Here is a 22,096-nt window from a genome sequence, read left to right on the forward strand (position 1 = left end):
GGTAGAGCAGTAAAGGTGGAACAAGCCTGCACTGCTGTGAGGAAGGGACACTGAGGCAGTCCTACTGAGGAGTTTAACTCAGATTGCAAGAGGCAGAGTCCTGAGCTCTGTGCTTTACACCAGAGGACCGGCTGCTTGTGTATAACTGACTCTTCTCTCCCCCAGCTTACACGCTGCACTCTGCCTTTAGGGCTTGTTTGCATCTGCTCCCTCTCCTGGGCCTGGCAGGGCTGTGACTGTGCTGCTGGACCTCCTGTGCACTGGGGCTGGAGCCTGGGAACACCACGTCTGCCTCTCCTAAGTGCTGTGGGTGCAACCAATGGCAAGAAGAGAATCCATTGAGGGTCTTGCATTTTGCTTTCCTGGTTTGTTGAAGGGGTCCCTGGGCGGTGGCAGGAAACATTGAGCAGATATGAACATTGTTGGTTGGAAGGTTTGTTTCTGTTTCTCCTCCTTGTGAAAAAGGTAAATTGGAGAAGCTGTTGCACCACTGCTACTGATGAAGTTTTTAGAAGTTCTTTGTGCCCTTTGCTTGCCCGTTCTTCGAAGGGAAACTTGCTGATGCACTGGTTCCCGAGAACACTTCATAAAAGCACCAAAACACCAGTGTGTATTTTCTGCAGTGTACTGGTTAGCACATTGGTTGAACTTGTAAATAATTGCTTGTTCTAAGCCAGGTAGAAACAGTCCTGCTACCTCTTCTGTGGGGCCAGCTCATTTCTGGAAGAATCCTTAAGAGCTCTGCCTTCTTCCTCATTGCTTTTTTTTTTTCTCTCATGAAACTTTAATATCTAAGGATGGGGGAGAATATGAGCCAATAAGAGCTCCCATCACTTGGGTGCTTGGTTGCCACCTCCTAGCAAAGATGATGATAGAAGAATTCCAACCCTCAGGGTGGCAAACTGGCAGTTTCTCCTTCATCCATTTCTTTTCAGCTAAAGTCAAAGCACGTCCGAGCATTAGGTCAGGGTGACTGTGTATAAAAACCTGCTGTGCTGAAGAATGGCTGTTTGGTGTTGAAAGAGTTGTGCTACAGTTGGGTATGGAAACTGTCTGCCTGACTTATAAAATATTAAAGAAAATTAGTGGCTCAAGAGCATTCTTTCCAGCAGTGTCGGGATGGCTGCGTGGTCTAAGGTGCCAGATGTAAAATACTGTCTTTCCTTTCCCTGGATGTTCTGGCCTCCAGAAGGAAAGGTGGGTTCAAATCCATTTCCTGAGTCGAGTGGCTTTCTCCACATGCTGAACTGGCCTTGATTCAATGCCTCACCGAACAGCGCACCAGTGGTTGCTTTGGATTTCTGTTAGAGCAGGGGCAAGAGTGAGGCAGAATTCAGATATGAACCTCTCGGGAGAGTGAAGGTGAACCTCCCACTCTGGCAGTGTGACCACACAGTCAAGGGGCCAACACCCACCATCTGCACCAGGCTTCTCTTCTCTGCTCTGAGAACTGCATGAATGCCAGCTCTGTAATGCAGCACAGGAGCTGTGTCACCAGCCCCACCGGGTAGCTGAGCCTTGGGTTAGTTGGCTGGTCTCAGCCTGTGGCCAGAAGGATGCCACGGGACGGGGAGGGAGACACACACCTGTCTGTGGTGCCTGCAACGCCCTGGGGGTGTGGAAGGGAAGGGAGAAAAGAAAACAGGCTGAGTCCCTCTCTGCTCACACAGGGGATGGGAACTGCTGTGGAGATTTCAATAGCATCAAGGGGCTCAGAAAGAGCCAAAGGCATTAACTTGATCCCATCAAACTCCCTTTTACACTTCCCTGTTTCCATCCCTCCCCGATTGCTCTGCCTGTGGCTTTTAAAGCTGCTCACCCAGCTCAGGCCTTCCCCCTCCTTAGCCACACAGGGGCAGGCTGAGCCTCAGGCTGATCAAAGGCAACCAAGGGAACAAGGGATCAAACCCTCCCAGACACACAATCCCACCTGACACCATCACAGAAATCACCTGCACTCAGCATCAAAGGGCAAACACCCAGCGAACTCACTTTACTCCCACCAAACCACAGTGCACTCACTGGCACCTCTCCAGCAGCGCCTTCTGCTGCTCCCCCTCTTACGCTCCCCTGTCTCAGGCCCCTGGCCAAGACTCCATGTTAAGTCACCTAAATTGTTCTGTCCCAAATCAGGCCTAGTTGGCAGACAAACGACTGGGGGGTCCCAGCCACCTTTCCCTTTTTGCTGCCTTACAAAAAGAGACTTGGGGAGAAAAATCACCCACTTGAGCAAGTTCCATCTTTGTGCTGCAGCTGCCGTCGGTGTTCCCTGTAAGCTGTGGGCTCGTGCGAGTGCTCAGCAGAGTTTCCAATGCTCCCCAGCCCGTTAGCAGAGCATCCCCAGCTCGGTTTCTTGTTTCTACTGATGGTGCACATTTGCTCAGACACGAGTGTGCATAAAATGCATTCCACACCTGGATGGAAAAGGTCAGAGGGAACATTGACCCCCAACTCCTGGGACCCGACACCATTTTCATCCCAGCCCTGAAAAATGGCCTCATCAGATTGGGTTGGGCCAGAAAGAGACGGATCATCGCTTAGTAAATAATATTTCCAGCCCGAGGCAAAGGGCACAGACCAGGCTTTCACCATTTGGGGCCGGAAGACCATGAGCATCAGGATGCCTGAGCTGGGTCCACAAGAGCCTAAAAGATGAGTTGCCTTGATTTTAGCCAAATACGACCACCACCACCAGCTTCGGCTGAATTGGAAACACCACCTGGGAAGTGAGACAAAGACCTTGTCTATATTACACCATTAGGTTAACATCAGCTGCCCTGCACTGACCTAGCTGTGGAAGTGACAATGATTCCTCAGCTCTCATCCCCTATTAGCCCTCCTCTACTTAAGATACCTTGATGACATTATTATGATTTGGATTCATGGTATAGAGATTCTAGAAGAATTCCACAGAGACTTTTACCATCTACACCCCACCTTCAACTTATGCCTCGATTACTCCACGCAAGAGATACATTTCCTGGACACTGCAGTACTAATCAAGGATGGTCTGATCAGTACCACACTGTACCGGAAACCCACTGATCGCTATACTTACCTACACGCTTCTAGCTTCCATCCTGCACACATAACGAGATCCATTGTTTCCAGTCAAGCCCTTAGATATAATCGCATTTGCTCTGATCCAACTGACAGAAACCAAAAACTACAAGATCTCTACAAAATATTCATAAACTTGAATTTCCCACCAGGAGAAATAAAAAAAACAACTTGACAGGACCAGACGAATACCCAGAGACCAGCAACTCCAAGACAGGCCCAAAAAAGCCAAGAACAGAACACCACTGGTCATCACCTACAGCCCCCAACTCAAACCACTGCAATGCATTGTCAAAGACTTACAACCTCTCCTTAATCGGGATGCCACACTCCAGAAGGCCCTTGGTGACAGGCCTGTTCTCTTCTCCAGACAACTTCCCAACCTTACGAGGATTCTGACCAATATCTACAGTCTATCCCGCAGGAACACCAGTTCTGGGACTTTTCCTTGCAACAAAGCCCACTACCAGCTTTACCCACATATCTATTCTGGAGATACCATCACTGGACCTAACCAGAGTATTCACAGAATCACAGGCACATTCTCATGTTCCTCTGCTAACATCATTTATGCCATCATGTGCCAACAATGCCCGGGTGCTTTGTATATTGGACAGACTTCAAACTCTCTGCGACAAAGAGTTAATGGGCACAAAACAGACATCAAAACACTCCTGATCCACAAAACAGTTAGTCTACATTTTAATGGAGTGGGCCATTCTGTTAATGACGGAAGAGTTTGCGTCTTATTGAAAAAGAATTTTCAGTCTGCTTTGGAAAGAGAAAGTGCTGAACTCTCTTTCATATTCTAATTCCACACAGTAACACTTGGTTTCAACCAGGATGCGAATTTTCTGGGACATTATAGGGGCTCTTTTGCATACTTGGTTTAATCTAATTCTTGACCCTCACCCCGCCCTGCCACTCTGCTCTCTTATTTGCTCACATTGATAGTTTTTTTCTGATTTGTCAACCTTGATTACTGTTTTTGGTTCTCTGTGTAAAAATATTGAGTCTGTTCTGGGCTGGCTCTGGTCTGAAGAAGTGGGTCTGTCCCACCAAAGCTCACCTCATAAATTCTTTTGTTAGTCTTTAAAAAACTACTTACTGCTATTTTGTTTTCATTTCAATTGGTGCCTGTTGATTTCAGTGCCTCTCTACTTTCCTTTTACATCACCTGCACAGCTGGCAAGAAGGAACTAACCTGTCAGAGTCCTCTGTGCCTGATACCTGTCACATGAGAGCCTGTAAGAAAAGTGGCAGATTGGGGAAGTAAAAGAGAGAGGGTTTGATTGACTCCAAAGGGCGCTGTATGCTAATCAGGAGGGGTGTGTCTGCAAACAGCCACATGCAACCACCTGTGATACACTGTGTCCCAAAGCGGGTGAATTGGGCTTCAGTGAAAGGGGTGGTTGATTTTAGACTTTTGTCCCTTAGTTGGAGGAGGGTGGAAGCAGCTGTTTGAAAATGTTCCCCATGGTCAGGAAGCTTGTGCCTGTTCTGCTGGGTGTGCAGCTGAGGAGTATGTGTTTAAGACTGTACTTTTAGGGATCATTTCTGTAGTGTGTAGGTAGAGAAGTGCATGTGGGTGTTCTTGGTCTTGCCAACCATGATGATGAATTGAAGTGTTCTCTTCAGAGCATGAGGTAAACAAGCAGTACTGCTGTTTGTTCTTGATGATTGTTCTTGTTTTCTTTTGGAAGCAAGAAGAAGAGAACCTAGTCTGAGTGGTTGTTTTTTATTGTAAAGTTTAAAAGAAGTTTTTAGAGTGGGGAGAATTGCGTTAGCTGCTTTTGCATGAAATGTTCAGGAGCAGAGAGAGTGAAAATGGTGTTTAAAAGTTTCTGTTTCTTAAGCTGCGTCTACACGTGCACGCTACTTCGAAGTAGCGGCACCAACTTCGAAATAGCGCCTGTCGCGTCTACACGCGTCGGGCGCTATTTCGAAGTTAACTTTGACGTTAGGCGGCGAGACGTCGAAGTCGCTAACTTCATGAGGGGATCGGAATAGCGCCCTACTTCGACGTTCAACGTCGAAGTAGGGACCGTGTAGACGATCCGCGTCCCACAATGTCGAAATTGCCCGGTCCTCCATGGCGGCCATCAGCTGGGGGGATGAGAGATGCTCTCTCTCCAGCCCCTGCGGGGCTCTATGGTCACCATGGGCAGCAGCCCTTAGCCCAGGGCTTCTGGCTGCTTCTGCGGCAGCTGGGGATCTATGCTTCAGGCACAGGGTCTGCAACCAGTTGTCAGCTCTGTGTATCTTGTGTTGTTTAGTGCAACTGTGTCTGGGAGGGGCCCTCTAAGGGAGCGGCTTGCTGTTGAGTCCCCCCTGTGACCCTGTCTGCAGCTGTGCCTGGCATCCCTATTTCGATGTGTGCTACTTTGACGTGTAGACGTTCCCTTGCTGCGCCTATTTCAATGTTGGGCTGAGCAACGTCGAAGTTGAACATCGACGTTGCTGGCCCTGGAGGACGTATAGACGTTATTCATCGAAATAGACTATTTCGATGTTGGCTGCACGTGTAGACGTAGCCTTAGTTGCTAAAAGAATTTTATCCTTTTTTGATATACACACACATTTCCTTTGTTACATTATGCTGCAATTTTCACGAGGGGACCTGGTTCTGCTTTTCTACCCTTTTCTCCGTGGCTGGCTGAATCTGAACCACAGAGTGATGTCAAAAGGCAAACTTTCCAAAGCCACCTTCTGACAGATCAGCTTTTGAAAGCGAGCGTCCGCACGCCCCAAGCGAAAGGAGATTGTGAGCCGCTCTTTGAAAAGACCAGGCCCTTGGTTTGCAAGGAAGCAGCCACATGTCACCGGGTGCTCTTTTGGGAGAAAAGGGCCAGAAAATGCCGTGGCTGCGCTAGCAAGGCAGATAAGCCCTTCTGGGGGCTGCAGCCTGGTGCTCCTTTAAAGGGCTCCTCCAAAACACACTCATTCTGCATATGCCAAGGGCTGGCTTGTACCCAGAGCACCAAGAACTCAACCACATGGAGAAGCCACTTGGTGGCACACAATGGCCCCCAGAGACTCCCTGATGCCCGACCCATCCAGGCCATGGTCAGCCTGTAGGCACTGCTCCGAGCTGCCACCCTCCAGCAGCGAGTGATGGGACAGGCTGGTTCTGGGGGACTGGAATGACACCCGCTGGCCCCACAACTTCAGTATGACAAAGAGGCTATTTCTGGAGCTAAGTCATTGGCCCACCCCTGCCCCCCAGCACCATGACACACATGTGCACCCACACTCCCCTTGCACAAGTGGGTAGCCATTGCTATGTGGAGGCTCACTACCCTGGACAGCCACCAGTCATTTGGCCATCAATTGGGGGTGGGCAGGGCCACCATTGCGGCTGTTCTGCTGGAGGTAGGGGATGCTTGGGGCACCTCCCCACCATGGGGAGGAGGGCTACCAGGCAAGGGGGACCCTCAGAGACAGGGGAGAGGGACAGCGTGGGGTGGCTGGGGCCAGGTGAGGGGAGGGGAAGGGGATGCATGGAGCACCCCACCACGCACACATGGACATGTTCTCCCCACACACCATTCAGGTCTTCTGGGCAATCAAAAACAACCTACTTTACTGGGTTGTCCGTGTCTGGGATCTGCAAGTCACCCTAATGGGGGCTGAGAAGCTGGACTTCCCCAAGTGCTTCAGAGCTCTGGATGGGACCCACATTGCTATCCAGGCCCCAGAATGCAGCACAGGCATCTTCATCAATTGCAAGGGGTACCATGTTGGGGTGCTCCAGACCTGCGTGGACACCAAGGGGCAATTTATGGCATTCTGGGTGGGTTTGTCTGGGTGAGCCCACAATGCCCGTATCTTCCAACTCATGGCTCTGCTGCAGCATGCAGGAGAAGACATCCATCCCAACCTGGGAGCTACCAAATGGGGACACCACTAGCCCCCCGATATAATGCCCAATGCCATTTACCCCTTGCATGAGTGGCTGAGTTGGCCCTACATGGGACACACTGAGCCCAGCCAGGACATTTTTATTTAGTTCCTAAACTGGGCTTGCAATATTAGGTGGCTGAAGGGCACTTTCAGGGCCCCCTCAGGATACTGGAGGTCATCCCGCGCAATGTACCAGATGTGGTGGGTACATGCTGCTCCCTCCACAACACCGTGGAGGTAAAGCAACAGCCGTTCATGCAGGGGTGGGTTTTGGGTCTGGCCACGGCTCCAAGCAGCTGGCTGCTTTCCCATACTGTCAGGCACAGAGGGTCAGGGTGCAGGTCAGGAAGTTCCTCTGGGAGGCCTTTGTGCGGGGGCCCATGTGACCCCCCAACATCCAGCCACCACCACAACTCCCTTCCCACGCACCCAACTCTCACTATCAGCGCCCGCCCCAACACTCCCATACCCTCCCGGCCTCCCAATAGACACCAGGGACAGGGAGTGTTGCTAAGGAAAGTATTTCATGAAACTCTGGCAATGGATTCCAAACTGCATAAACAGAAGTGTAAACGATTAACAAGAGGGATGGGGGACTATAGACAATTGGGGTCCTGGGGTGGGCAGTGGGGGCAATGGAACTTAGAGGAGGTCTTGGAGAGGGGGTGGGGTAACAGAACTCAGAAAGGGCTCTGGGGAGCGGGTGGGAGGCCACAGTCCATATTCTCACAAGGGCTGGGATGGAGCTGGGACCATCAGGAAGTGGGGACAAGGAAGGGGTCCAGTGGGCTCAGGCTTGGGCTCACTGGGGGCTACAGGAAGGGAGGGAGGGGATGGGGAAAGGCTGGGTGGGAGCAGGGCACCAATGTCAGTGACTGTGGGTGGAGGGGTGGGGGGAACTGTGGGACACTGTGAGGGACATGTGGAGGGAGGAGCTGCAGGGGCTGTGGGAGGGACTGGTGATGGGGTGGGAGGCTGAGCCAGGCACGTGGGCAAAGCCTGTGTGAGGGTGTCCAGGCTGCCTGCCACCCAACCCCAGGCCTCCTGCTCCATCACCAGCCTCTCCTGCGTGACAGCAGTCACGTCCTGCAGGGTGGTGCTGTGAGCAGTGACAGCAGCAGCTTCCTCCTCCCCACAGTGGCACCAGCACATGCCCCAGCACTGGCCCCATGTGGGCGCTCTTAGGGGTGCAGTTCCAGCCCCCTCGCCCTCTGGTTTGGGCCTTTCTGGCTTGTGTACAGGCCTTGTCTGGCCCCTGGATGGTGCAGCTCTGGAGACAGAAGGGGACCCAGGGAAAGGCCATCAGTACCATGACCTGGCCCTGGGGGCTGTGTGCCCCCCTCCACCTTGTCCCCCCATCTGGCCCGGGGTCCCTGAGGGATCTGTGTGGCTGGGGGGTCCCTGCGAGGGTGGGACATATGCAGTGTAGCTCAGCCTCCCTCCCTGGGCATGCAGCCTGTGGTGCTGTCCTCAGGGGCAGGTGCTGAGTGTTGCATGAGGCCCCCATCGAGGCTCAGGGAGCACAGCCATGTGGGGTGCATCCAGACTGGAGCTGGTGGCTGTGTGAGTGGCCCACTGCTGGCCTCCCCTCCCCTTGTGCCAGGCATCCAACATGCACAAAACCTACCTTGGTGTCCCTAGAGGAACTGAAGGGAGGCCCAGATGGAGGGGGCCCAGATGGAGACCTCTCAGGACACAGAGATGATGAGGGCCCCATTGCTGGAACCCCTGTCATGGCTCTGGGCTTCTGTTCCTGTGCCTGTTGGGTGGGAGCTGCTGCCTGATACTGGTCCTGACACCTGCAGCCCCCTGGCAAGCGCCATCTGAGCTGGTGGTTTGTAGGACGTGGGTGGTCAGTGCTGCCTCCTTGGGTCCCAGGAGGCCGTTGAGCTCCTGGAAGTGGGGCAGGTAGCGGCCACTGCCCCTCGAGTGGCTGGCCTCATCCTGGGCCTGGTAGTTGGCCTGCCACAGTTCCTTCACTTTTCTCCCCAGTAGTTCAGCTGTTCAGGTGGGGTGACCCTTGGAGCTCAGGCCAGAGAACAGGTGGCTGAAGGCTGCAGCATCCTGGCACCAGCCAGTCATGTGGAGCAGCAGCTCCTCATTCCCCAGAGCGTCAGAAGTCCTTAAACTCAGTCTCACTCCAGGAGGGGCCCTCGTCTGCGTCCCTTGGCTGGGCTCCTGACACACCTCTGATGGGTTGAAGGGGGCTCTGGGGGATACAGGGCTGTGGTCACTGGCCATGGATTGCCCCATGGAACTTTCACTGGGGCAGAATGATCCCCCTTCCCCACCATCTGCTGCCCCAGGGCCACAGGTCCCTCTAATGTTCCCTGGGGACGTAGAATACATTTTGCTCTGTGCACCAAGGCCTGGGCAAATGTGCACCTCCAAGAGAAACACCGGCTGCTGCCTGTGGGGCTCTGCTAATTAGCCGGGCAGCACCTGCATCTCTCCTGAGCAGCCGCCCAAGCACACAGCTTCCAGGGACACTGCCGGGGCCGGGGCTGAGGAAAGGGGAGGGCAGCAAACCCCACCAGCTGTCTGGCAGTGTTCCTGACCAGCCTCGGCCCACCGAGCATTCACCAGGGCCTCTGGCCTAGAGGGCAGAGACAGTTTCACAGCTGTGATGGCCGAGTGGTTAAGGCGTTGGACTAGAAATCCAATAGGGTTTCCCTGCGCAGGTTCAATTCCTGCTCACAGCGAGGGCTGTGTTTTAGCCACATCCTGGAACCAGGACAATAATGCAGCACAGGCCCTGAGACACTGTGCAGGGGCTGTCTGTGACCAGCGTGTGCAAGAGGTGAGGGGAGTCTGTGCCTGGGGGAAATGCTGACCCTGGGGCATGGTCACTGCTCTGGCTGCTGCTGGGCCCAGCCTGTCTCCAACGTCAGCCTGACAGTGTGACACTCACCTGTTTAATGCCCTGGCAAGGACTGGGCAGCCCTGGTTCATCTGCAGCCAGAGATAGGGCAGCTGCCTCTGAGGGAAGGGCCTGTTCCCAAGGCTGGTTCAGGGGCTCTGGTCTCTCCCAGCTCCTGAGCTGTGCAGTACACAGCTGGGAAAGGGACAGACACTTGCCCAAGGGGGAATGAAAGTCACAATCTCCTCTCTGCCCCAACAGCAATAGACTGATCTACACAACCAGACACAGGCCAGCATCCCTTCCTATGGTTCTCCCACAGGTTGTGGGGACCAGCTTAGTGCAGGGCCAAAAAGGGGGCACAGCATAAAAACTGTCATCACCCCTGTTCTGGGGCAGCCACCACAGCTGGGAGACCCCGGCTCCTCTGCTCTCTGGGGCAGAGTCAGTGATGCTCCTTTACATACCCACAATGCATTGCGTGGTGTGTCCAGAGTCCCTCATCCATGCGCTGCCTTTGCTCCTGGAGCCCCTGGTTCTGGGGCTGAAATTTGGCTGGAAGAACCTCTGGGTAATGGGCTGCACAAAGGGGAGGCTTTGCGAGTTGTCTGTGGGGGCGCTGTGATGTGAGAAGAACTTGCTTTCCCCCAGCTCCAGCTCCTTCAGTGGGTTTGGTGTGTAATTTCTTCCTTGGTTTTTTCTCTCTCTCTCTTTTCTCTTCTCTTCGAAAAAATGTCTATGTACAGAGACGTGTGAGAATTTTTACCCAGTTTGTGTTTCGTGTGTGTTAACAATTTGAGTTTTATGTATATGCTCTTGAATGTTTCATGCCTTTTTTTCCAAATGTATTTGATGTGCTGTGTGGATGATTCTGTGATTTTATTGAATTTTTTGTGTGCTGTATAATTTTTGCCCCTTTTAGGCTACGTCTACATGTGCAGCCAACATCGAAATAGTCTATTTCGATGAATAACGTCTACACGTTCTCCAGGGCCGGCAACGTCGATGTTCAACTTCGACGTTGCTCAGCCCAACATCGAAATAGGCGCAGCGAGGGAACGTCTACACGTCAAAGTAGCACACATCGAAATAGGGATGCCAGGCACAGCTGCAGACAGGGTCACAGGGCGGACTCAACATTAAGCCGCTCCCTTAAAGGGCCCCTCCCAGACACAGTTGCACTAAACAACACAAGATACACAGAGCCGACAACTGGTTGCAGACCCTGTGCCTGCAGCATAGATCCCCAGCTGCCGCAGAAGCAGCCAGAAGCCCTGGGCTAAGGGCTGCTGCCCACGGTGACCATAGAGCCCCGCAGGGGCTGGAGAGAGAGCATCTCTCAACCCCCCAGCTGATGGCCGCCATGGAGGACCCGGCAATTTCGACGTTGCGTGACGCAGATCGTCTACACGGTCCCTACTTCGACGTTGACCGTCGAAGTAGGGCGCTATTCCTATCTCCTCATGAGGTTAGCGACTTCGACGTCTCGCCGCCTAACGTCGAAGTTGGTGCCGCTACTTCGAAGTAGCGTGCACGTGTAGACGCAGCTTTAAGGTGTGGGTCGCTGTCTTCTGGAGGAGCAGGGTGGATAGGTTGTAGGCTGAGGGCTCTATAGCCGTGTCTACACATGCACACTACTTCGAAGTAGCGGCACCAACTTCGAAATAGCGCCTGTCACAGCTACACGTGTCGGGCGCTATTTCGAAGTTAACTTCGACTTTAGGCGGCGAGACGTCGAAGTCGCTATCCTCATCAGGAGATGGGGATAGCGCCCTACTTCGACGTTCAACATTGAAGTAGGGACTGTGTAGTCATTGCGCGTCCCGCAACTTCGAAATAGCGGGGTCCGCCATGGCGTCCATCAGCTGAGGGGTTGAGAGACGCTCTCTCCAGCCCCTGCGGGGCTCTATGGTCACCGTGGGCAGCAGCCCTTAGACCAGGGCTTCTGGCTGCTGCTGCTGCAGCTGGGGATCCATGCTGCAGGCACAGGGTCTGCAACCAGTTGTCGGCTCTGTGGATCTTGTGTTGTTTAGTGCAACAGTGTCTGGGAGGGGCCCTTTAAGGGAGCGGCTTGCTGTTGAGTCAGCCCTGTGACCCTGTCTGCAGCTGTGCCTGGCACCCTTATTTCAATGTGTGGTACTTTGGCGTGTAGATGTTCCCTCGCAGCGCCTATTTCAATGTGGTGCTGAGCAATGTCGAAGTTGAACATGGACGTTGCCAGCCCTGGAGGACGTGTAGACGTTATTCATCGAAATAGCCTGTTTCGATGTTGCTACATCGAAATAAGCTACTTCGATGTAGGCTTCACGTGTAGACGTAGCCTATCTGTGTCAAAAGAGACACATTGTAAAAGAAGCCAGAGGGTTCTTTCTTTTCAGGAGAATGAGGCACTTTCTTGCACAGAGAACAGCTGTTATGTAAAAGTACAACAAAAGACAGAACCATCTGCTTCCCACCTGAGGCAACTCCCCCAGCCTTTTCCAATGTGGTCTTCTTGAACATTTTACATTCCTCTAATGCTGCCCTGACTGCACTTGTATCGAGGGCCAAAAGGAAAAGCCCATTTTACCAGCAGAAGTTGGATGACCATCAGGCTCTTAATCTGGCAGTGCCGGGCTCAAGCCCTTCTCTGGGCAGCTGGCTGTTAATTTGCTTTGTGCCCCTGGAGCCCAAAGAGTCCTGCCTACAGCTGGAGCAGTGGTCCAGGCTCCAGACTGGGGGGTGATGCCCTAGAAAGGAAAACTCCCTGGAAATCTTCCATGGTCGTACCGTGCTGAGTACTCTGCACTGTAGCTGCAGAAACCTTGGTTCAAATCCAAGTCATGACAGTAATAGCACAGGGCTGGTACCGCTTTTATTTTCCCCTAAAGGGCGGTGAAGCACTGCAATGCGTTACCTGAAGAGGTGCTGAAAACTCCATCCCTGGAGGTTTTTAAGCCCTGGCTTGACAAAGCCCTGGCTGGGATGAGTTAGTTGGGGTAGCTCCTGCTTTGGGGAGGAGGCTGCACTCAATGGTCTCCTGAGGTCCCTTCCAGCCCCAGGCTTCTGTGGTTCTAAGCCCATATCCACAGGAATGGGCCTGGAAAGCAGAGTGTGTGGCTGGTGGAAGCTTTGTAGGGCCAGGTGCTGAGAAAGCCCCGGGCAGAGAGTGGGAGTCCTGGGAGACACAGGATCTGCAGAGAAGCAATAAGGACACAGTCCATGCTGCCAGCTGAGGGTGAGAGGTGTCCAGGGGGCAATGCCAGCCAGCCCCAAAGGGTAAGGGGCCAGTGGGGAGGGCTGGAGCCATTGTTTAGGGCTCTGCTTCCTGCAGTCTGAGTTCAATGTCAGAAGCACCTCCTGGGGCTGCCTTACTGAGGCACAGCCCTAAAGCTCTCTGAGCTGCTTCCCTCTCCTGTCCTGCACGAGAGTGAGTGGGGTGACTGGCGCCTGTTGGAGCCAGGTCTTTGGGCCAGACAGATGGAAGGGTTCAGGCGATCGTTTGGTGCGCTGGAACTCGGCAGTGAGCCCAGAGATCCCTGGAGTCCTGATGCTGGTGTGATCTTGTGAGCCTGGGGCAGCCCTCCCTGGAAATGCCGTGTCTCTCCTGCTGAAGGCTCTGGTGCAGAGAAGTGATTTAAACTCCCCACTCGCATGTCCACCGTGCTCTTCTGACCCCAATGGGCCCCTTTCCGCCCACCCCTGCAGTGTGGGAAACAAAAGTTTATGACCAAGAGAAAACAAAGGAACAGGACGGGAGGTGTTACAAGGCAGGTCACAGGCATACAAAGCCTGCAGAAGCCTTCTTCCATGCCGTGCTGGGGAGTTAGCAGGCCTGAAAGTCCCTCTGCAACACACCCCCATCTGGGGTGGGTCATTCAGTGCTTTTCTCAGAGCTCTGATTGTACAAAGGTGACCCCAGAGGGAAGAAGCAGGAACCTGGGATAGATGCAGCCTCCCTCTGACCTTCCTGGTGCCACGTGGCTTGTGTTTCCTCTGTCCCAGCCACAAGCTGCCCAGCATATAGCCTGGAAGCCTCAGGGTTATGTGCATGGACATGGCCAAACCGACCTGCTGAGCCTTCAGCTGTTCCCCTTGTTTTCCCAATGGGCCAACAAGATAGGAGGCGGTACAGGATGAGCCATCAAGCAGGCCAGGCAGCCTTCCAGGCCAAGCCACCCGAGCCATTGGCTGCCCAAGCCCCACCCTGCTGGGGCCAGCCACCCACCCTCTAGCCTGAGCCCCCACACTGCCAGTAAATTTCCTACCCTGTCATAATGGTCCTTCCTTTGTTCCTATATGTGTGACCTTAAATTGGGCTGTACAGAAACACATATTTGATTGCACTTTGTTCATCAAGGTGTCCAGATTGGTTTGGGTTAGTGACCTGTCTGTACCCTTCATTGTTTACTGCTCCCGCAGTCTTTGCCTGCGTCTACACTACAAAAATAACCATGAAGTTGAGTATGGACACACACCAGACTTCGAAGCTGGGCACTTCTCCATCCCCAGGAATGGAGTAAAGACTTCGACGTTAGCTCCCAAAGGGCAAATGTGTGTAGACTCTCTGCTCCCTACTTCGAAGTCGTGCCGAACTCGGAAGTTAACTCTGAAGTTAGTTTCTAGTGCGGATTCACCCTTTGTGTCCTCTCTTAACTTGGTCCATAATAACTTGATGTTGCCTTCCAGGTCACGCCTAAAAATGTTACATAGCGGTGAGTCAAGAGTCCCTGTAAGGCCTCATGAGAAACACCCTCAGCTTGAGTAGGACTCCCTGTTTACACTTACATTTTGAAACCAATTGGTGAGACAGTTCTTTTAATCCATGTCGTGTGTGTTGTGTTTATATTGGATCATTCTCGGTTCTTAATCAAAATGTTGTGTGGTGCCAAGGCAAGTGCTTTACACCAGAATAAGTCAATTGTATCAACTCTATGATGTTATTCGACCAGCTTTGTAATCTGCTGAAAATCTCAGGTTAGCTTCACAGGAGCTGTTCTCCACAAACCCATGTGATTAGCATTATCTTCCTGTCATTTTTTTATCAAGTCCCATACCAGAAGCTCCATTATTTTTCCTGAAATCAGGTTCTGGCAAACAGGCCTAGAACTACCTAGTTCATTCTGTTTTCCCTGTTTAAACATTGGCACATTCACTTTCTTCCAGTTCCTCACAATCAACATTCATAGTTTAGCAGGCTCCTTGGCTAGCTCCTTTAAAACTCTTGGATCTTTTCAGATTTGCTGCATTTAAAATGTCTAAACTTAGTAGCAACAAGGTGGGCAAAGTAAGAGCTTTTATTGAATGAATGGATGCTCCTGTCATGAGTGCAGCGGACTGGACTAGCTGTCCTCTCGAGGTTCCCTTCAGTTCTGTGATTCTGTGTTGGTGAAAGAGACAAGCTTACGCACAAAACTTCATGTTTTTCTCCATTTCAATCTAGCAATAGACCAATACTGATTCTTTTTTAGCCTAAAGTGCTTAAATAACTCCCTCTTATTGTCCTTAAATTTGCTGCCCATAGAGTTTTCTTTATCATTCTGCCATCTGATTTCTATTTATTGCTATCAGTTCTTCTCCAGGCGGTTGCTCGTGTCCATTCAGTGGAGATGTGTGTGCGCTTGCTGCATGCGCAGGTGCAGCTGGTGCACCGAAGGTAGCTGGCCCGTGCAGGAGGTGCCCCTCCACAGAAATGTCAAAGCGTTACAGGTGGGTCACAGGGCGTGCGAGATCTTCCGCCCTCACCTTGCAGGTAAAGTGGTTTGGGTCTTCATGGACAATACAGCCATGATGTTTTATGTCAAGCACCAAGGGGGAGCTCAGTGCAGAGTGCTCCGTCAGGAGGCCGTCCGTCTCTGAGCCTGCTGCTCCCAGCACGGCGGTCACTGGGAAGCCGGCCATCTCCGGGTGCGAGGAGTTCCTTGGCTGACCAGCTGGCAGACAGTTCTCCTCTCCTGGGCTCTGAGATGGCCCTATTGTTCTGGACTGTCTGAGGTCACCGCCTCCCCACCGCCTTTAACCAATCAATTAAGGTTCTTCAACAGGCCCTTGTGATGTCACTGCCACACCCACCCCTGCCCTGCAGGGCTCATGTCCTGCCCCTGGCAGACACTTATGTAAACACCCCCTAAGGATCTGGAGCAAAAAAGGCACATAAGAAACCCAACAACTCCTCCCATCCTCAGTGCCCTCTGGGCTGCAACTCCGGCTCCCCTTACGTCTGTGCTGGGGAGCTGGAAGGTGTTGCTATGGGCAGCCCATGTCGGTCAGCCCCACTAAAGCTCATCACTTTATCAATTATTTCACTCGTCTTTAAAGTGCCATAGGGCTGTTGTTTGGTTTAAGATACAGGCTAACACAGCGACTTCCAGTCACCAAAGAGCACTCCTGAGAGAGGGGCGCCCTGGCTTAGCTGATCACCATATCTACCGCATAAGGAGGAGATCTGGGGTTTAATCCCTAGTGGTGTCTTGTTCTACGTATTCCCTAAAGTTCTCCTATGCTTGGCAGGGGAGCAGAGGAGACCCCCCTTGGCAGGCCCAGCCCATGATGGGGCAGGAAAAGGCGGATGAGAGAGGAGGGGTGGAGAGAATCCAGTTGCAGCCTGGAGCTTGGGAAAAGGCGTCTGTGACAGCTGCTTGGAAGATGGCAACCTCTGCAGGTGGGGCAGGGCAGGACAAGAAGGGTCACTCTCCTCCCGTGTCCCTTTGTCACTGACAAAACCCAAATGAGTTGGGAGAAAAGTCCCAGCAAGGCACTGTGGCTCCCCTGGCCGTGCACCTGCCAGGCAAATGGAGGGGAGGGAACCAGCACTCACTGGTGCCTGGCCAAATATTTCTGGCAGCCTCTCAGCTGTTTTGCAGAACCACTGGGCTGTGCTGGAGAGTTCAGAGCAGGGGAGCTGTTCCAGTGGTTCCCAGGGGTGGGGCACCCAGGGCCAGGGCTGTCCCTGAAACCCCTTCACCCGTTGCCTCTGCAGAGCGGAAAGGGAAACCCTGAGACACGGCCCTGGGGCAAGGCCTGGAGCAAAGCTCCCTCCTCCCCTCCCTCTGCTTCGATCGTAACCCTGGAAGAGAGAGATACGAGCGGCACATCTCGCCCAGCACTGCTCAGAATGAAGGGAACTGCCTCTTCTCTCACCCACCCCAGGCAAAACCCTCCCTGCCAGCCTCTTGCTCCTGGCCACAGCCTTCTATCTGGTCCGGCCAAGTGCCACCTCCCCCACCCCCACCCATTCAGGAGGTGACTGTGCTGGGCCTTCTCCTGGGCTGCTGCTCACACAGCAGGGAGCCATGGAAGGAAACAGTGAGGGAGGCATCGGACACCAACGGGCGCTGAGCCCATGGTTGATTATGATGGTGATGATGATGCCAAGAGCCTCCCTCGTGTGTTCCCTCAGCAGCCGCACACCCACCTTTCTGGGCAGGAAAAGAGCACCAGGAATTGGTGATACCCCAACAATGAACATCTACCCACATAATTGGCTACCCTGGCCTCTTCCAGGCCGGTACTTACCTGGATGGAGCTGGAGTTCCCCATGGCTGTCTGCACCCAGCCAGGAGGGACAACACCACTCAGGATCCCGTCTCCACTTTACCCCCAGGCCTGGCACTTGGTGAGCATGTTCAGAGCAGCCTGCAGACGAGAGGCCATGAGCAGAGACAGCAGAGTGTGGGGGCGGGAATGAGCCCTGTCGAAACGACCTGCCCTTCCCAGGGGAGGGATGGGACAGACAGACACCGAGGCATGTGCGGATCAGCACCGCCAATGAACACACACACTGCCAGCTGGGCGCGCTCTGCTAATCAGCTGGGCGGCATTTGAATTGCTCCTGGGTGGTGACCCAAGCACTCAGCCTGTAGGAAACACTTGTGTGAAGAAAACGCTCGTGTGAGCTGCATTCTCTGATGCGCTGTGCGAGGACAGCAAGCCACAGAGATGCGGGTGTAGCCGCATTTGATGAGCCGCTGACGGTGAGGCCTCGAGTGATCAGAGACCGGTAAGCGCACCTGAGAGCATTGCTGGTGCTGCTCTCAGTTCTGCAGGATCGGGGTGTGGAGGGGAAAGTGGAAATGTGACATCGATGCTCCTTTGGGGTCCTCCAGAGCTGCACCAGGTGCAGCAAGGATCTGGCCCCTTGCATTGAGTCGGGGATGGTCTCTAAATGGGGAAAGTCCACCTGTCGGAGGAGGCAGAGTTCATAGTTCTGCAGTGGTGTTTCCCTGAGCTGAGACTGGCTACAGACAGAATTTCAGTCTCTTGTTTATTTAATTCTATGACTTTTCTCCGAGGCATTTTCAGAGCTGGAGCTCAGGAGGGTGTTTGTGCCCTGCCTTGTATAGAGAACCAGCCCTGACGGGAGAGCGGCTGCACATGAGGTCGCTGTGGTGTCTCTGGCACATGTACATTGTTGCTGCACAGCCCAGGCTGACCATTTAATCCTTGTTTTGTTTGGCTCCATGTGTGGGATCTCTAGAAATGCTGCCGTTCAAATTCAAAGGAGGCCATTGGGAGAAGTTCCACCTGGGGAGAGATGTGAGGGAAGGATAACAAAGGAAGTGATTCCACTGTGAGAAGTGTGCCTAGGTGCCGGCTTTTGGAAACCTGCTGAGCGTAAATGAAAATGTTCTTCTATTTGCACCTTGTGGCAACAATATTTTCTGAATTAGAAAGCTGTGATTTTTCCGATTTTACATTTAACTTTAGCCGGGGCAGCATGATCCCGCTCCCCCACCATCTGCTGCCCCAGGGCCACAGTTCCCTCGAATGCTCCCTGGGGATGTAGAATACATTTTCCTCTGTGCACCAAGGCCTGGGCAGATGTGCACCTCCAAGAGAAACACCGGCTGCTGCCCGTGAGGCTCTGCTAATTAGCCAGGCAGCACCTGCATCTCTCCTGAGCAGCCACCCAAGCACACAGCTTCCAGGGACACTGCCGGGGCCGGGGCTGAGGAAAGGGGAGGGCAGCAAACCCCACCAGCTGTCTGGCAGTGTTCCTGACCAGCCTCAGCCCACTGAGCATTCACCAGGGCCTCTGGCCTGGGGGGCAGAGAAAAGTTGCACAGCTGTGATGGCTGAGTGGTTAAGGTGTTGGACTTGAAATCCAATGGGGTTTCCCTGTGTAGGTTCAAATGCTGCTCACAGTGAGGGCTGTGTTTTAGCCACATCCTGTAACCAGGACAACACAGCAGCACACATCCTGAGACACTGCCCAGGGGCTGTCTGTGACCAGTGTGTGGAAGAGGGCAGGGGAGTCTGTGGTGGGGTCACTGCTCTGGCTGCTGCTGGGCCCAGCTGAAGGCTCAGCAGGTGGGTTTGGCCATGCCCATGCACATAACCCTGAGGCTTCCAGGCTACATGCTGGGCAGCTTGTGGCTGGGACAGAGGAAACACAAGCCACATATCACCAGGAAGGTCAGAGGGAGGCTGCACCTTTCCCAGGTTCCTGCTCCTCCCCTCTGGGGTCACCTTTGTACAATCAGAGCTCTGAGAAAAGCACTGAATGACCCGCCCCAGCTGGGGGTGTGTTGTAGAGGGAATATCAGGCCTGCAAACTCCCCAGCACGGCGTGGAAGAAGGCTTCTGCAGGCTTAGTATGTCTGTGACCTGCCTTGTAACACCTCCTGTCCCGTTCCTTTGTTTTCTCTTGGTCACAAACTTTTGTTTCCCACACTGCAGGGGTGGGCGGCAGGGGGCCTATTGGGGTCAGAAGAGCCCTGTGTACATGCGAGTGGGGAGTTTAAATCACTTCTCACTGCACCAGAGCCTTCAGCAGGAGAGACACGGCATTTCCAGGGAGGGCTGCCCCAGGCTCACAAGATCACACCAGCATCAGGACTCCAGGGATCTCTGGGCACACTGCCAAGTTCCAGCGCACCAACCGATCGCCTGAACCCTTCCATCTGGCTGGGCCAAAGACCTGGCTCCACCAGGTGCCAGTCACCCCACTCACTCTCGTGCAGGACAGGAGAGGGAAGCAGCTCAGAGAGCTTTAGGGCTGTGCCTCAGTAAGGCAGCCCCAGGAGGTGCCGCTGACATTGAACTCAAACTGCAGGAAGCAGAGCCCTGAACAATGGCTCCAGCCCTCCCCACCTGCCCCTCACCCTTTGGGGCTGGCTGAAATTGCCCCCTGGACACCTCTCACCCTCAGCTGGCAGCATGGACTGTGTCCTTATTGCTTCTCTGCAGATCCTGTGTCTCCCAGGACTCCCTCTCTCTGCCCGGGGCTTTCTCAGCACCTGACCCCACAAAGCTTCCACCAGACAGACCCTGTGTTTTCCAGGCCCATTCCTGTGGCTATGGGCTTAGAACCACAGAAACCCGGGGCTGGAAGGGACCTGAGGAGATCATTGAGTTCAGCCTCCTCCCCAAAGCAGGAGCAACCCCAACTAAATCATCCCAGCCAGGGCTTTGTCAAGCCAGGGCTTAAAAACCTCCAGGGATGGAGATTTCACCAACTCTTCAGGTGACGCATTGCCGTGCTTCACCGCCCTTTTGGGGAAAATAAAAGCAGTACCAGCCCTGAGCTGGGCTATCACTGCCATGACCGGGATTCAAACCAAGGTTTCTGCAGCCACAGTGCAGAGTACTAACCACTGTACAATCATGGCCAGCTGGGAAAGCTTTTTAGTGAGCTTTCCTTTCTAGGGCATGTAGCTTTTGTCTGGCCCTGTCGACTTGTTTTTTTACTTCTCCTGGTAGGTAATTCAGGTTTATGAACATTTGGTAAAGTTCTTGTAGTTTTTGGTCTCTGTCAGTTGGACCAGAGCATATGCGATTGTACCTAAGAGCTTGACTGTAAACAATGGATCTAGCCACGTGTGCAGGATGGAAACTAGAAGCGTGTAGGTAAGTATAGCGATCAGTAGGTTTTCGGTACAGTGTGGTACTGATCAGGCCATCCTTGATTAGTACTGTAGTGTGCAGGAAATGTATCTCTTGCATGTTGTAATCGAGGCGTAAGTTGATGGTGGGGTGCAGATTATTAAAGTCTCTGTGGAATTCCTCTCCATGGTACAGAGACTCTAGAAGAATTCCATAGAGACTATGACATCATTGGCGTCATGGAAACGTGGTGGGATAATACACCTGATGGGAATGTTGGTATCGGCAGGATAGACAGGTAAGAAAGGGCGCAGGTGTTGCCTTCTATATTAAAAATGGACACACTTGTACTGAGGTGGAGATGGATGTAGGACATGGACATGTTGAGAGTCTCTGGGTTAAACTAAGAGGGGTAAAAAACAGGGGTGATGTCCTGCTAGGAGTCTACTACAGGAGCCTAATGGGGTTACCCTGTCCAAGTGCAGCACAGGCGTCCAGCAACACAACCCTCTCCAAGGATGGGTGTGGGGGGGAGTCCAGAGAAACTGTCAGCTTCACTCACACTTCTTACGCGCCGGGGAGAAACCGCCCCTGCTTTGGGCAGTGGTTCAGTAGCACTGACAGCGCCAGTGCGGCTGTGGTTCCGTTCCAGACTTCGCTCACTCAAAATCATGCGCTTGGACTCGCCACCAGTCAGCCAGCAACAACCCATTTGGCTACACCCAACATTTTAAATCCCTCTCAAGCCTCCTGGAGAAAATTTAGGAACAAAAGCTGACTCGAACCGCCAGGCAGTTCAGCCGGCGATGAGAACAGGGAGGCAGACCGGGGGAGTTTAGATGGATCCCTTACTGTTCACATGAGCGCTGTGGCCCCATCCTGTTCTCCGTCGTCACCCTTTCCAGCTGGAGCTCCAAGCCATCCTGTTTGTGATGCCAGTTGTTGAGGAACCCCATTCCCCTGGGGTACAGTGTCCCCCAAAGCCCTAGGCTAGAGGTCAAAGCATGAGGCAAGAGTGAGATCTAAAAGGAAACTTTATTCTGCATGTATGCAGGCTGCCAGCTTGCAAAGAAGTGGGAGCCCTGAGAACCAGTTGTAAGGACTCTTTATACAGTTTGTTTAGACAGTTTAGTCAGTAATTTTCTTCTTTGCCCTGATACATGTCTGTAAGCAACAGATGTGCCTGAGGCCAGTTTACACGACAAAGGAACCCGATAAAACAGACAGAGGAGCCGACAGGATGAATCATCTCTAGGCGACAAGGTAGGGACTTCAAAGAAGTGCAGATGACCATCTAGTTTCCCTTGCAGAGTGAGGCCAGGTTAGAATGAAAAACCATTTTAACACTGAAAACAGTTTCCCCCCCGAGTTTTGGGCATAACGGTGGGTTCGAATACGAGAGGCAGAGCCCAGAGAGAACAGGGAGACGATCTGGTAGCTCGGCGCAGAGCTCGTCTACAGAAAGGAAGG

The 22,096-nt window shown here is 53.1% G+C and overlaps 2 non-coding genes and 1 pseudogene across 2 annotated transcripts; all 3 read left to right on the forward strand.

The window, feature by feature from the left end:
* The first annotated feature begins 4,592 nt into the window (after window positions 1–4,592).
* LOC142016233 (small nucleolar RNA U3) lies at window positions 4,593–4,792 on the forward strand (annotated as a pseudogene).
* A 4,791-nt stretch (window positions 4,793–9,583) lies between these two features.
* TRNAS-AGA (transfer RNA serine (anticodon AGA)) lies at window positions 9,584–9,665 on the forward strand. The gene has a single exon. It is a non-coding gene; the product is annotated as a tRNA-Ser (tRNA).
* A 9,201-nt stretch (window positions 9,666–18,866) lies between these two features.
* Window positions 18,867–18,948, forward strand: TRNAS-UGA (transfer RNA serine (anticodon UGA)). The gene has a single exon. It is a non-coding gene; the product is annotated as a tRNA-Ser (tRNA).
* Window positions 18,949–22,096: the final 3,148 nt, after the last annotated feature.

This window comes from Carettochelys insculpta, chromosome 7 (assembly GCF_033958435.1).
Source record: "Carettochelys insculpta isolate YL-2023 chromosome 7, ASM3395843v1, whole genome shotgun sequence".
In the NCBI taxonomy this organism is placed as follows: Eukaryota; Metazoa; Chordata; order Testudines; family Carettochelyidae; genus Carettochelys; species Carettochelys insculpta.